The sequence below is a fragment of the Chrysemys picta genome, chromosome 6 (genome assembly GCF_011386835.1).
Source record: "Chrysemys picta bellii isolate R12L10 chromosome 6, ASM1138683v2, whole genome shotgun sequence".
In the NCBI taxonomy this organism is placed as follows: domain Eukaryota; kingdom Metazoa; phylum Chordata; order Testudines; family Emydidae; genus Chrysemys; species Chrysemys picta.
Window position 1 is genome coordinate 77,066,446 of NC_088796.1, and position 13,884 is coordinate 77,080,329.

The window sequence follows — 13,884 nt, forward strand, 5'->3', positions numbered from 1 at the left end:
CTCTCTGAAGGTTGGTTCTCCATTCCTCTTATCATCCCAGTAGCCCTTCTCTGCAGCTGTTTCAGTTTGAATTTATCTTTCTTAAACTTGGGAGATGAGGATTGCACACAGCATTACAGATGAGGTCTCACCAGTGCCTTATATAATGGTGGTAACATTTCCCAATCTCTACTGGAAATACTTTGCCTGATGCATCCTAGGATTGCATTAGCATTTTTCATGGCCACATCACATTGGTGGCTCATCGTCATCTTGCGATTGACCAATATACCCATGTCTTTCTCCTCCTATTGCTTCTGACTGATGCATCCCCAGTTTATAGCAAAAATTCTTTGGTCCCTAAGTGCATGACCTTGCACTTTGCATTATTAAATTTCATTCCATTTCTCTTTATTCCAAGGTTGTCCAAACCTTCTTGTATGCTCTTCTCGTCTTTCTCCACAATGGCAATACCTCCAACTTTGTGTCATATGCAGATTTTGTGCCAAGGTCATTAATTAAAATGTTGAATAAGGTTGGTCCCAAGACTGATCTTGGAGAAACTCAACTAGTAACCTCCTTCTAGCGTGACAGTTCACCTTTCAGTGTGATCTGTTATAGTCTTCCCTTTAACCAGTTCCTTACCCATCTTTCAATTGTGTAGCTACAGTATATCTTGATTATAGTAAGGATTTTGATGCAATCCCACCTGACAGTCTCATAAGCAAACTAGGAAAATGTGTTCTAGATGATATTACTCTAACTTGGGTGCATAAATGGTTGGAAGACCATACTCAGAGTAGTTATCAATAGTTTGCTGTCAAAATGGGAGGATGGTATCTAGTGGAGTCCCGCAAGGGTCTGCCCTGGAATTAGTACTAGTCAGTATTTTTATTAATGACTTTGATAATGTTGTGGAAAGTATGCTTATACAGTTTGTGGCTATCACCAATATGGGAGGAGCTGCAAACAGTTTGGAGGACAGAATTAGAATTCAAAGCAACCTTGACAAATTGGATAACTGGTCAGAAATCATCAAGATGAACTTCAACAACAACAAAGACAAGTGCAAAGTACTACACTTAAGAAAGGAAAAATCAAATGCACAACTACAAAATGAGACATAAGTAGCTAGATTATTCTGCTGCTACTGCTGTAAAGGATTTGGGGGTATAGTGGATCACAAATGAGTTGTCAATGTGATGCACTTGCAAAAGAGGCTGATATCTTTCTGGCGTGTATTAACAGGAATATGATATGTAAGACATGGGAAGTAACTGTCCCACTCAGCTTGGCACTGGTGAGGCTTCACTTGGAGTACTGTGTCCAGTTTTGGGTGCCATGCTTTAAGAAAGATGTGGACAAACTGGAGAGTGTCCAGAAGAGAATAATAAAAAGTTTAGAAAACCTGACCTAGAAGAAAGAGATTAAACACCCCCCCCCCCCCCCCCCCAAAACTGATGTGTGTAGTCTTGAGAAAAGATGACTGGGGGATGGTGGGAGGCGGACCTGAGAAAGTCTTCAAATAAGCTAATGGCTATTATAAAGAGGATAGTGATCAATTGTTTGTCATGTCCACTGTGAAGGCAGGACAAGAAGTAATGTGCTTAATCTGCAGCAAGTGAGATTTGAGCTAGATATAGGGGGGTGGAGGGAAGGAATTCTAACTATAAGGATAGTTAAGTATTAGAACAGGCTTCCAAGGGAGGTTGTGGAATCCCCACCATTGAAAGTTTTTAACTTCCGGTATAGTGGATTATATTTTTTAAAAACTACATTATTGCCACAGGACCCTCTGTTGCTTTTTACAGATTCAGACTAACACGGCTACCCCTCTGATACCTGATTATTGCATTGTTAAGGCTGCATAGTCAAGCATTCAAGTTGGGAAGTTCCAGAATTAAGGTTGAGTGTTCAACCTTAATTCAGCTGCCTTGTTTGTATACATTGTTAGTTTTTAATTCAATATTTTGTTTTATTGTTTTGTGTGGGCCTTTAGTACACACAGTCCAAATTGTGCACTGAATACAGAATTTCCTCATGGTCTATTCTGTGGCACTCATCACCTAAGTTAGCGACTCCCTCCTACTTCAACAGGAAGGTTAGAACTTCCAGATCTAGAGTACAGTTCAAATGACGGCACAATTCTCACAGTAACTGAAAGCCGCAGTAGGTTGTTCTCTTCTGTGGACCAAGCACTAGAGGTAGACGATACACATTTTGTCAGTGGGTTTCACATATATTTGCTGACAGCAGAGGATTGTTGAAACTATGTTCTTTTCCATATTCGGAGGGGAATGTACTCTAAGGGTTATAGACCCTTCGGCCCCCTCCAGCCTGTCCTTTTCCCAGTCTTCATACCTCTCTCTCTTGCTCAAAAAAAAAAAAAAAAGCCTTGAAATTTTTTTTTACACAAAATCCAGAACCAGTTACAATGTCTGGGGTGATTTGCTCTTGTATGAATCCATTATGTAATAGTGAAAGGACATATGGATTAAATTTATCCAGTACCTCATTAACTTTCAGATTCACCACTCAATTTGTGCTTTTACCTTGTTGGCAAGCAAGGATAAATGTACTCTAACTTGCTACTTAAACTTTTTAATTATAAAATATGCTCCCAAAATAATCTTTAGTTTTTTAATGTGAATTGTGATGTTGATAATCAGATTCACAGGGTCAAATTCTACATATTTTCCATACATTAAATTGGACTGTGTTTTCTAGCTTCACATCAGCAGTTACCACTATCTGATGCTCTGTGGAAAGTGACTTCCCACTCCCCCAAAATATATGCCCAGCCAGTTGCCCACTGAAGTGGGATGGGGAATCAGTTACTGCAAGTGATTTCATTCTGAGGCATGACATTTGATAACTCTTAGTTTAGCTTGTCCTATTACAGTTGTCAATGGTTGTAAAATTACCCAGCCCTTAAGGGAAGGCGGGGGGAATTTCAGCCATAGCATTTGAATTAATGGTTTCCTTTGTCAGTAAATTCTGCAGGATGACCATACATTATGTAATAGTACTTCCTTTTTCATTGGTTCTAAATTAACTTGCTGCTAAGATCATTGAGCCCTTGATCTTTCATTGTGGAATGGAGTAAAATAGAGGGAACTGATCAGTTTACATTATATAGGCTTTTCATAACTTAAATTATCGTAAGTCAAGTCTCTTATGCTTTGCTTTCCAGGCAGTCTTTTTTTATTTTTTCAATCTCTTGTTATGTGTGTCCTGCCATATTTCAGAAGTCAGGGGTAAGAAGGTACGAAGCCCAGAGTGCTTTATTGCAGCTTGCATCTTGGCAGTTCTTGGGGGCTAAGTAATGGGGCAAAGAGAATGGGATGAATCTTCTAGATTGTGGAGTACTCTTCCTATAAACAAGATAGGAATCTCGACCCTAAGAATAAGATGCTCTAGGAGAGTGGTGCAAATCGGTCCAAAGTAGTGCAAATGCTCTAGGAGAGTAGTGCAAATTGGGTGCATTAACACCGTTGGTGCACCTCTTGCTGCTTTCTGGAGTGTAGAAGAAAAAACATGGATCTCTGTTGGTGTGTACACTGCTGGTGTGGCCATGCATTCCACCAGAGCTGGTGCTTTAGTGAAAATTAATTGGGGGAGACGAGTTTTCTGAAATTAGATTAGTACATATATTTAACACAATCTAAGGAAATTAGTTAATTTATCGATCTTTCACGGAAGTGATGTGCTTTTTCTTTAGCGTCAGACCCAATTGAAGAGTTTTATAAAAACTCAGTCACTCCTTTTTACACAGCTACAATTCAAAAGTAAGAATAATTCAGTGAACTATTGGCAGGAAAACTTAACTAAAGTTATTTACCCAGCAAGCGATCAGTCTGTCAGCACTGTGGCAATAAATTGAGAAGTCAATTTTAAAAGGTAATTTAATTGCTGTTTCTAATACTCAAAACTACAGGATAAGTAAATAAAACTGATAGGCATAGGTATACAATGTACACTTAGTGCAGTCCAGAACACTTTACCTTTCAGAAGTTTCCTGTATGTATTACCAGTTCTTATCTGAAATTAAACTACACCCAGAAGCATGAATAACACTCAGTTAATCAGTGCATATTATATTTTCTCAGTGCATGTCATATCTGTATGGATGATATGAGCACCATCCATCACTGTTCAGGCAGGTTGGCTTTGTGGCCCTGTACCTTCGGAATCTGTTCTCGTCTTGGTGTATTAAAGGAGGAATTGTGCAAGCTAGGACCCAAGGCCTTTCTTTCTGAAGGCTTGTTAGGCAGCCAACATTCTTTTCTCTTTCCTTACATGCCAAGCTCACAGAATGTGTAATAAATTCAAACATTGTGAATTATTTGAATTGAACTTCTAATCAGGATATAACACCAGTTAGAAGTCCAATTCAAAGCCCTGGTAGTATATTTCATTTTCCCCAAATGCAACCATCACCACTAACCTGTTGCAGTGCCTTCAAGAGACTAGCTTCTGCATGAAGGAGCAGCTGGCTCAAAGTCATTCTAGGCAATACCAATGTGATGCTGGTTGGACGAGGAGATGATGCTTAGAGATAATTTATATATTGTCCTTCCCAACCACTGGGCATATGCACCACATTTGTCAAAGAGGTGAAAAATCTTGTGGTCATGATAAGCTCATTACTGAGCCAATGTGTTTGGGTATCATCAGTGATTAGCCTTTTTTTGAATTTCCAGCTTGCTGGGAAATGTTGGTCCTTCATCTCATTTGAGGACCTGGTCACAAAGGTCTATATGTTTATCACATCCAGGTTAGATTATTGGAATTCACTGTATCTGAAGCTGAAAAGGAAAACATGTAAGGGATCCTGCTTCTGCACAATGCAGCTTTCCGCTGCCTCCACAGGCTAAACTACCTTGAGCACATCACCCCATACTCTGATCTCTCTACCAGCTCCCAGTCCCTTTACACTGCAAGTTCAAAGCCTTGGTTCCGATTTTCAAAGCTTTTTATATGTCCGTTCCTAGCTATACTACAGAACAAATCTCCATCTATGAACTATCAAGACAATTCGGCTCCTCTGGAAAAAACCCAGGATGAAGCATGTGAGAACCTGTGACAAAACATTCAAGGCTGTGGAACAAACTTCAAGAGATGAAACTAATCCAGAGTTGTCTTACATTTAGGTTATACTGAAAGACCTTTCTTTTAGATAAGTTTCCCACTGTATTTGGAATACTTACAACTACCACCCTCATCTCCTACCACTAACATAAAAAAATCTACACCAAGCAGAGTGTCCTATAACCAGAGAAGGGAGAGGAGCTTGAAGACTCTGTGAAAGACTTTGCTTGGCCTTTGCAATAGAAATCTAACCTGGAAGATGCATGTTTTATGGTGCTAAACACCTGTGCAAGAACCCAGAGAAACTATTCTTCTACTACTGAATTGAGAAGAAGACTCAGCTTGAGGCCTGTCTCAACTGGACCCTGTAGATTGAGATAGGTTCACTTGTAGAGCATGGTTGGAGAACTGTCTGTCCTGGTCACTAATATTACTTAGAAATGTCACCACTCCATATTCTCCAACATCTGGACAAAATTCCAAATTCCATTCAAGAATTATGTGAGTGTACAGTAGTCAGAAATACAGTATACTCAACCAACACATTCTTTTTTTGCTGACTGGCAACCAACATACCAGACTTTTCCCACTCTTGCTGGCTGTTGGGCTGTCCCAGTTTGGACACCACCCGCTGGACTGTGACCCTGACTATGCCCTGTGGGTATGTGCTTCTACCTAACACCAGATTCTCTAAGCAGGCAAATTATATTGGGAGTGTGAGGCACAGATGTTTCCCTAGTTTCACAGTAGCCTATTTACTCTTCTCTTCAGGCAGCTTGTACTTCACCTTCGTGCCTACTGTTGCTCCTATTCTCTTTATAACTGAGAATAGCAGTTCTCATCAAGGGCCTTTTTCTGGAAAGATGGGTGAGGCTTTTTTCTAGAAAAGGAGGTGGCTAGTCAGCACCCAAATAAACAAAATATTTTTAAAAACTTAGGTTGCTTATTTATAAATTCTAAATTTTAACCAGGGGCGGCTCTGTTTTTTGCGTTCCCAAGCACGGCAGTCAGGCGGATTCGGCGGCGTTTCTGCGGGTGATCTGCCGGTCCCACGCCTTCGGCGTACTTGCCGCTGAAGACGTGGGACAGGCGGACCTCCTGCAGACATGCCGCCGAAGGCTGCCTGACTGCCACCCTCACGGCAACCGGCACTCCGCCCCCCGCGGCTTGCTGCCCCAGGCACGCGTTTGCTGCGCTGGTGCCTGGAGCTGCCCCTGATTTTAACACTGGAAGTGTTCAGTTGTCTATTAAGATAATATTGGTACCCATCCAATATAGCAGATATACCAATATTTTGTTTCTGAAAGTATAAGAAACAAAATATTTTACATGTCTATGTAGATATTGGTTGTCCTAATAGCTGCACCAAAACAAAGGGTCCATGTCTCTCCCGCCCCCTTTGTTACATTATTTAAGGGCCTTATCCAGAGACAAAGTGGTACAGGACATGTCAAGAATAATCTGGATTGTGAATGATTGTGATTTCATGCTAAATTCGGGAAAGAGCCACCTAAGTCCAATTCAACAGATATATAGTGTGGAAGTAGAAATTAATATAAAGAGCAACAAAGTATTCATTTCTCAAGAGAGACAGAAAAAATGGTCATTGACCAAGTGGGTTGTCAACCGCAGTGAAGTCTGTGTCCACTTTATAACTGCTGGGAATGATAGTATTGTGCATGACAAGCTGCAATGTACTTAGGTTCACACAAGACCTTTTAAATTTTTTCCACCATCTTCCGTTTGAACAAGAAAATTTGTCTTCCACTAAATATAATAGCGTCTCTCAGATGGTGGCTTAACTGTAATCCCTTCAAGCACTGGTTTCATAGCTGAACCAGACACACTGGTGTTTCATCTTTAATGCCAGACTTGCAGGATGGAGAGCTCACACATGACATGAGATTAATTCATGTAACTTGGAAAAATCAGGAAACAAAATGTAATATAAGCTGGTTAGAATGCAAAACAATATGATATGGACTCCACGCTTTCTTTCCATGGGTGAAAAATTCAAATTTTAATTGACAGACAACACCAGTGTCACAGCCCATGTTAACAAGCAGGGTGGATTGAGATAATCATCCCTACAGTGGGAGACTTGTCTTCTGATACCTTAGGTGGAGCAGAATATTAAGTCCATCCATGCTTTGCATATCCAGAGAAGGAGAAATATTATTGCCAACTGGCTCAGCAGAGAAAAACTAGATGAGGGAGAGTGGAGTCTTCATCTAGAGGTATGTTAGCTCTTGGTGAACATGTTTGGTGCCCCAAAGATGGTCATATCTGCATCACCCATGAATCATGGGATTACTGCATATTTCTCTGAAGAGGGATCCAAGGACCAGATAAAAATGCTCTCCCCCAGAGGTGTCCGAAAGGTCTGTGTAACCTTTTCTCCTTTCCCTGTACTACTGTGATCAATCTCAGGGCAGCAAGTACTATGAGTCACCTTATAACCCCCTACCTCCAGCCTGAGGAAGTCTTGCCTATGTCTAGCTAGATATCAGCTTCCTAACATCACCAGTCTTTTAGTCGCTCAAGTACTCTCCTCTGGGCTATGTGAGCCCCGTGTTTGCTTTTGCAGGTTAACAATATTGCTTTTGCAGGTTAACAATAGGTGCCCCTTGGTCTACAAGTCCCTTTCAGTTGTTCCCCTATGATATCCAGCCTGACACTGGCTACTCACAGAAATCCCAGCTCCTCCGCCCCCAAAGGAGCAGTGTGCCCCAGTCTACCAGTTTTACCTTAAGGCGCTGCTCCTGTAAACCACATAGCATTTTCAAGCACTTATAATAAAACAAAAGTAGCTTTATTAAAGAAAGAATAGAAAATGAACTAGGAACAAAAGAGTGGTCGAAACAAATCATTAAAATATAAAACAAAATAATAAAACTTAAACCTGGGTTTACACTGATTAATAGTCACCTTTCCTGTCTAATAAACTAGGTTCTCCCTACCCTTCACCCCAGAAGATCAGTCTGTTATACAGCTGGCTGCCTTCACAGGAATGAGGATCCAATTTTTTGTGAGAATATACCTGATCCCGCAAGACATCTCCTCAGAGTAAATCTTCCTTTTATACTGAAACAGTCTTTTTTCATAGATGAGGCAAATTTCTGTCTGCAACGTTCCTTTTTGTACCTCCTTATGGCTTTGCTTGTTTGCAGTTGCCTCTGATAGTTTTTTTCCATTCATAGTATTGGGATGGAGCAAGGCTAGACAACTGAGCCTTGCATTACATCACTGGCTAAACTGGGAGGAGTGACGACTCCCCTTTGTGTGAATGAGCTATCACCAAAACACATTATCCCCTGGTGACTAACTTTTTCTTGAAGACCATAAAGATACTTCTAGTGTAGTTACACATATAGTCAATATTTAAGGAGTAATGTATCTCACAGTGATTGAGTCTAGATAAGTTATGAGCTTTCGGTATATACCTTACATCAGTGGTGGGCAACCTGCAGCTCGTGGGTCCACATGCGACCCATCAGGGTAATCTGATTGTGGGCCACGAGACATTTTGCTGATGTTGACCTTCCTCAGGCACAGCTGCAGGGACGTGCTGGCCGCCGCTTCCCACAGCTCCCATTGGCCGGGAACAGAGAACCGCAGCCACTGGGAGCTATGGGGGGCCGTGTCTGCGGACGGTCAACATCAGCAAAATGTCTTGCGGCCTGCAATCAGATTACCATGATGGGCCGCATGCAGCCCGCGGGCTGCAGGTTGCCCACCACTGCCTTACATGCTACTCTTTATGGATAAATACCCTGCACAACGCATTTGGTATAGTGCGTTTGTTAGGTCTGAGATGAGAGTTGTTTGTACAGAACGGGCGACCCTTTGCTGAGGAGCCTCTGTCACAACTACCAAGAGTCATCCAGAAGATCTGGAGTGAAAAGACAATGGTGACTTCAGTACTTCTGTTTTGGCTAAGGGTGCCTTGGTTTTCTGGTATTTTCAGCATGGCTTAGACAACTCCCCAAACTCTCTAAAGCAAGATCTACTGTCTCTGATCAAATTATCAGCCAGAGTACCTTCCTGGTTTTTGAGGGACTTGCACGAGTAGGAAAATAGTATATTTAGAGGGTGTTGTCTCTTGTCATGTGTAAAAAAAAAAAAAAAAAAAAAAAAAAAAAAAAAGTTTCTACCAATTTTTCTTTCCTCAGAATATGAAGTTCAAACAATGGTTCAGAAAATTTCATGTTTCACAGTAGACTTCTACATCTCAGATGTTAGATTGCCTGAACACAATTGTCAGAGTTTCTCCCTTAACATGTCAAGTAGCTATGCTAATTTTGTATATTGAGTGCTGCATGCAGAAGGAGGATTTAATTGAATGCAGGTATCAGATTCTTTCTCAGAGTTGTCGTTATTCTTGTGGCACCTTAGAGACTAACAAATTTATTTGGGTATAAGCTAGCTCATGAAAGCTTATGCCCAAATAAATTTGTTAGTCTCGAAGGTACCACAAGGACTCCTCGTTGTTTTTGCTGATACAGACTAACACGGCTACCACTCTGAAACCAGTCATTAGTCTATTTCCCAACCCCTCTCTCCCACTCCTGGATTCACTGAGTTCCTCCATGGAACTTCAGCTTGGTTCTTAATGCCCTGACTGGATACCTATTCAAACCTCTCAGAAAAGCTTGCTTGTATTTCTCTCCATGTGGCCTGTCTGATACCATCTGCTAAGAGGGTTTTGAAGCTTTGGAGGTTATCTGTTGAGGATCGGTGAAAAGGTGACCTTGTGTTTAAACCAAAAATATATTTTTCACAGAATCAAAGTTGTTGTGCACCCCTCTTTTGTCTCAGACCATTTGATTCCATCCCTGGCTTAATTTGGTATCTGCAGAACCCTGAGAATCCATTCCAACCTTCTGTTTGTTCTTTATTACCCAGCACGTGAGCGAAAGTACTTAAAAATCTATTTCAAGATGATTGAGATGGTGTATTCATGAGGTTTAAAAGTCCGAGCATCTCCCCCAACATTAAACATTAAACATGACAGCCTAGTCTCAGGCTACATCAGCACTACAAGCTAGGGGTGAGATTCCCAGATCATAGACATACTGGTGCTAGCTTTCATTGGAGATAGTATTCTAAGAATAATAGTGTAGCTGCAAAAGCACAGGCAGTGGGAGCAGTGAAATTTGTGCTAGCCGCCCTGTGTGTTCAGGTGGGTTTGTGCTCGGGGCTGCTAGCACATGCTGCCACAGCCCATGCTACCATGGGTACTCTGCTATTTTTAGCATGCTGGCTCAGCTGATAGTAAGCGGGAGTATGTCTGCTTGAGCAGGGAATCACATCCCTAATTCATGGTGGAGACATCACCTTAGAGTGGTAGCAGCTTCCTGGGCTGGAACATCTTACACAGCATACAAAGATCTGTGGAGCAGCCACTTGGTTAGTTTGTTCGTAACTTCTGCAGATTTGACATGCTGCACGTATAGGCTTCTGCTAATATTGGCTTTGGTAAAAAGGTGTTCCATTGTGTCATCTTACAGAAAAGAATATATTAAGAGAATAAAGTTGGCCATTCAGTCTTAATTCAGACCCTTTGTTCACATCCATTACAGTATTATCTTTAATATTACATGATTACACTATTTGTTCGATCAGATCCCGGTTTCATTCTGTGCACAAGATGGACAGTGAATGAGATAGAGGGTTGCAAGTAGAAAGGAATGTTGTCTTTTATGTTTAAGGCACTAGAGTAAGACCCAGCAGAGTGAAGTATTTTCCCTGGTTCAGATGCATACATCCTACATGATTGTTGGCAAAGTCTGTCATGCGTATGTGCAAGCAAACCGAATTAAAGTTGTACGGATTACCTTAATTTTGGCATTTCCTAACTTTTGAGTGTTTGACTTTGTAGCCTTAATGTTCTTTTAATATAATTTTTATCTAATACTGTATAAGGCATATAGCAGGATACAGTTTCATGGGAAAAGCTACAAGATGAGTAACATAACTCATTTCTTTACTATATACATGTTGCCTCCTGTACATTAATTACTGTTTACTGTTTGTGTTCAGATGATATCACTTTACTGGGATTTAAAAAATTCTCAATTGTTTAAATCCTTCCTCAGTTGAGGCAGTAGTTTATTTATAGATTTGACACTACATGTTGTTAAAAGCAACCTTCAACTAGATTGCTGTTAAATATTACATAGCCGATATGCTCATTTTTTGAACATGTTCCTAAAATCCTTTGGGTATGGTTAAATATCTTGTTTAGTACCCAAAAGGACTTTGCTTATAATAGGAATTAATATCGTCCCACTTCTCTATTTAAAAATAAAAACATTTTGAATAATAGGAATAAACATAGTCTGAAACTGTTAAACAGCTGAGTGTTTTTCTTCCACTTAATATCTTAATGGAATGTTTAGCTCGTCTATTGTATTTTAAAAGGCTAGTGTAGATAATAAGTGAATGATCAATAATTTGTCTGTCAGTAACCAGTTAATTGATAACCAGTAATTGACAGATACCTCACGAACCTAATGAGGAGGGTTTTAATTAACAGCAGTGTCATATATATAAAACACGAGAGGTAATTGTCCCACTGACTCTACTCCACAGTGATGAGGCCTGAGCTGGAGTACTGTGTCCTATTATGGGTACCACACTTTAGGAAAGATGTGGATAAACTGGAGAGAGTTCATAGGAGAGCAACAAAAAATGATAAAAGTTGTATAAAACCTACCTATGAAGAAAGGTTAAAAAAAATAGCATGTTTAGTCTTGAGAAAAGAAGACTGAGGGGGAACTGCTAACAGTCTTCAAATATGTTAAGGGCTGTTCTAAAGAGGATGGTAATAAATTTTCCAGAGGAGATAGAATGAGAAGTAATGTGCAGCAAGGGAGACTTAGGTCAGCTATTTGGAAAAACTTTAAAAGGGTAGTTAAGCATTGGAGTAGGCCTCCAAGAGAAGATGTGGAATCCCATCTTTGCTCAAACTATTTTAAAACACCTCCAATCACCTGTCAGGTATGATCCAGGTTTACTAGGTCCCGCCTCAGCATGGGGAGCTGGACTTAAACTCTCAAGGTCCTTTCTAGTCCTACATTTCCATGATTCTCTTAGTCTCAGCCCCAGAAAGGGCTGAAAATGTTAATAAGTGTTAATAAGTTTAGCAGTTTGAGGTCGATTTATGAAATAACTTTTTGTACACCTCCCTCTTCTCCAGCATAACTGATTCTTGTGATGGTCATTCCACTGTGCATAAAACTATCCCCAGGATTTTGCAGTGGGCTAGAGAGTTAGTTCTTGGGAAGGACCCCAAACTTAATTGATTCATTTTACATTTTGGATGTGAGATCCCCAGCTTCTTGCTGCCAAAATGTTAAGGGCTGTTATAAAGAGCTACAAATTTCCTTCAACCCATCTAAATGTCTACATCAGTTTGCTTTTTCATGGTTATCATTTCAAGGAAAAGAGACATAGACATGACTTCTAGTAAAAGATTCTGCTTCATGGTGACCAAAGGACAATTTTGTTAGCAAGGGGCTTTCACAAAACTACTCCAATGCAATGTTTAACAGCACAAATATAGTATAATGTGACTGTTTTCTTAAGTTTTTTCCTACAACCTTAGTGAAGCCATAGTCAGCTTACTGAAATTGGAAATCATTGTCACACCATCAGATGGTTAGTTCCTTATGATCCCTTCTAATCCAGGCATGCTATGTACATTTCTACCAAAAAAATCTTGTTTTAAAGACAAATTTATAGGAATAGATTATGAAGGTAGCAAGTCTCATCTCAGTAGTTCAGAATAAACTTAGTTTTCGTATATAAACACAGTTTTATGGGAAAAATACTTTTATGGTATGGCACATGGAATGTTAATATTAAAGGTACTTCAAGATAAATGATTGGCTGAGTGAGAGAGTACCTGACTGTAGTCCAGGGATTCTCAAACTGGGGGTCATGACCACTTACAGAGTTGCGAGGTTATTACATGAGGGGTTGCGAGCTGTCAGCCTCCACCCCAAACCCCACTTCACCTCCAACATTTATAATAGTGTCAAATACATATTAAAAAAGTGTTTTTAATTTATAAGGGGGGGGGCACACTTAGAGGCTTGCTGTATGAAAGAGGTCACCAATACAAAAATTTGAGAACCACTGCTGTAGTCGATGTACTGATTCCCATTAGGTTAGTTTTTGTGTTTAGCTTTATTTGGGACAAACTTGTATAAGTTGTGTGAACCATTAATGTTCTTTCTTTAAATGTATACATTTGTCATAATATGTACAATTTTTATACCAGGAGGCTGGGCCCTTGGTATTGTGTGCCTTATTAACAATGCATTATCAAAACATTTCTGTTGGGCTGTAAATTTATACAATGGTTTATAGAGAAGACTGGGTATTGTAGATGAGTCACTAGGAACACAATTATCAGAGGGGTAGCCATGTTAGTCTGTATCCACAAAAACAACGAGGAGTCCGGTGGCACCTTAAAGACTAACAGATTTATTTGAGCATAAGCTTTTGTGGTAAAAAACCCACTTCTTCTGATGCATGGAGTGAAAATTACAGATGCAGGCATAAATATACTGACACATGAAGAGAAGGGAGTTACCTTACATGTGTCAGTATATTTATGCCTGCATCTGTAATTTTTACTCCATGCATCTGAAGAAGTGGGTTTTTTAACCCATGAAAGCTTATGCCTAAATACATTTGTAGAAACACAATTACAAATACTTGTTTGATTAGCTGCTACCTTTACAAATAAAATCCAATAGAAACAATAAATAGAAGTAATGTTACTGATGTGGCAGTTTATTTCTC

The 13,884-nt window shown here is 40.0% G+C and overlaps 1 protein-coding gene across 15 annotated transcripts in view; it reads left to right on the forward strand.

Moving 5' to 3' along the window:
* The window catches only part of CSNK1G3 (casein kinase 1 gamma 3), a 135,045-nt gene that overhangs the window by 46,217 nt on the left and 74,944 nt on the right, over positions 1–13,884 (forward strand). The window lies entirely within an intron of this gene.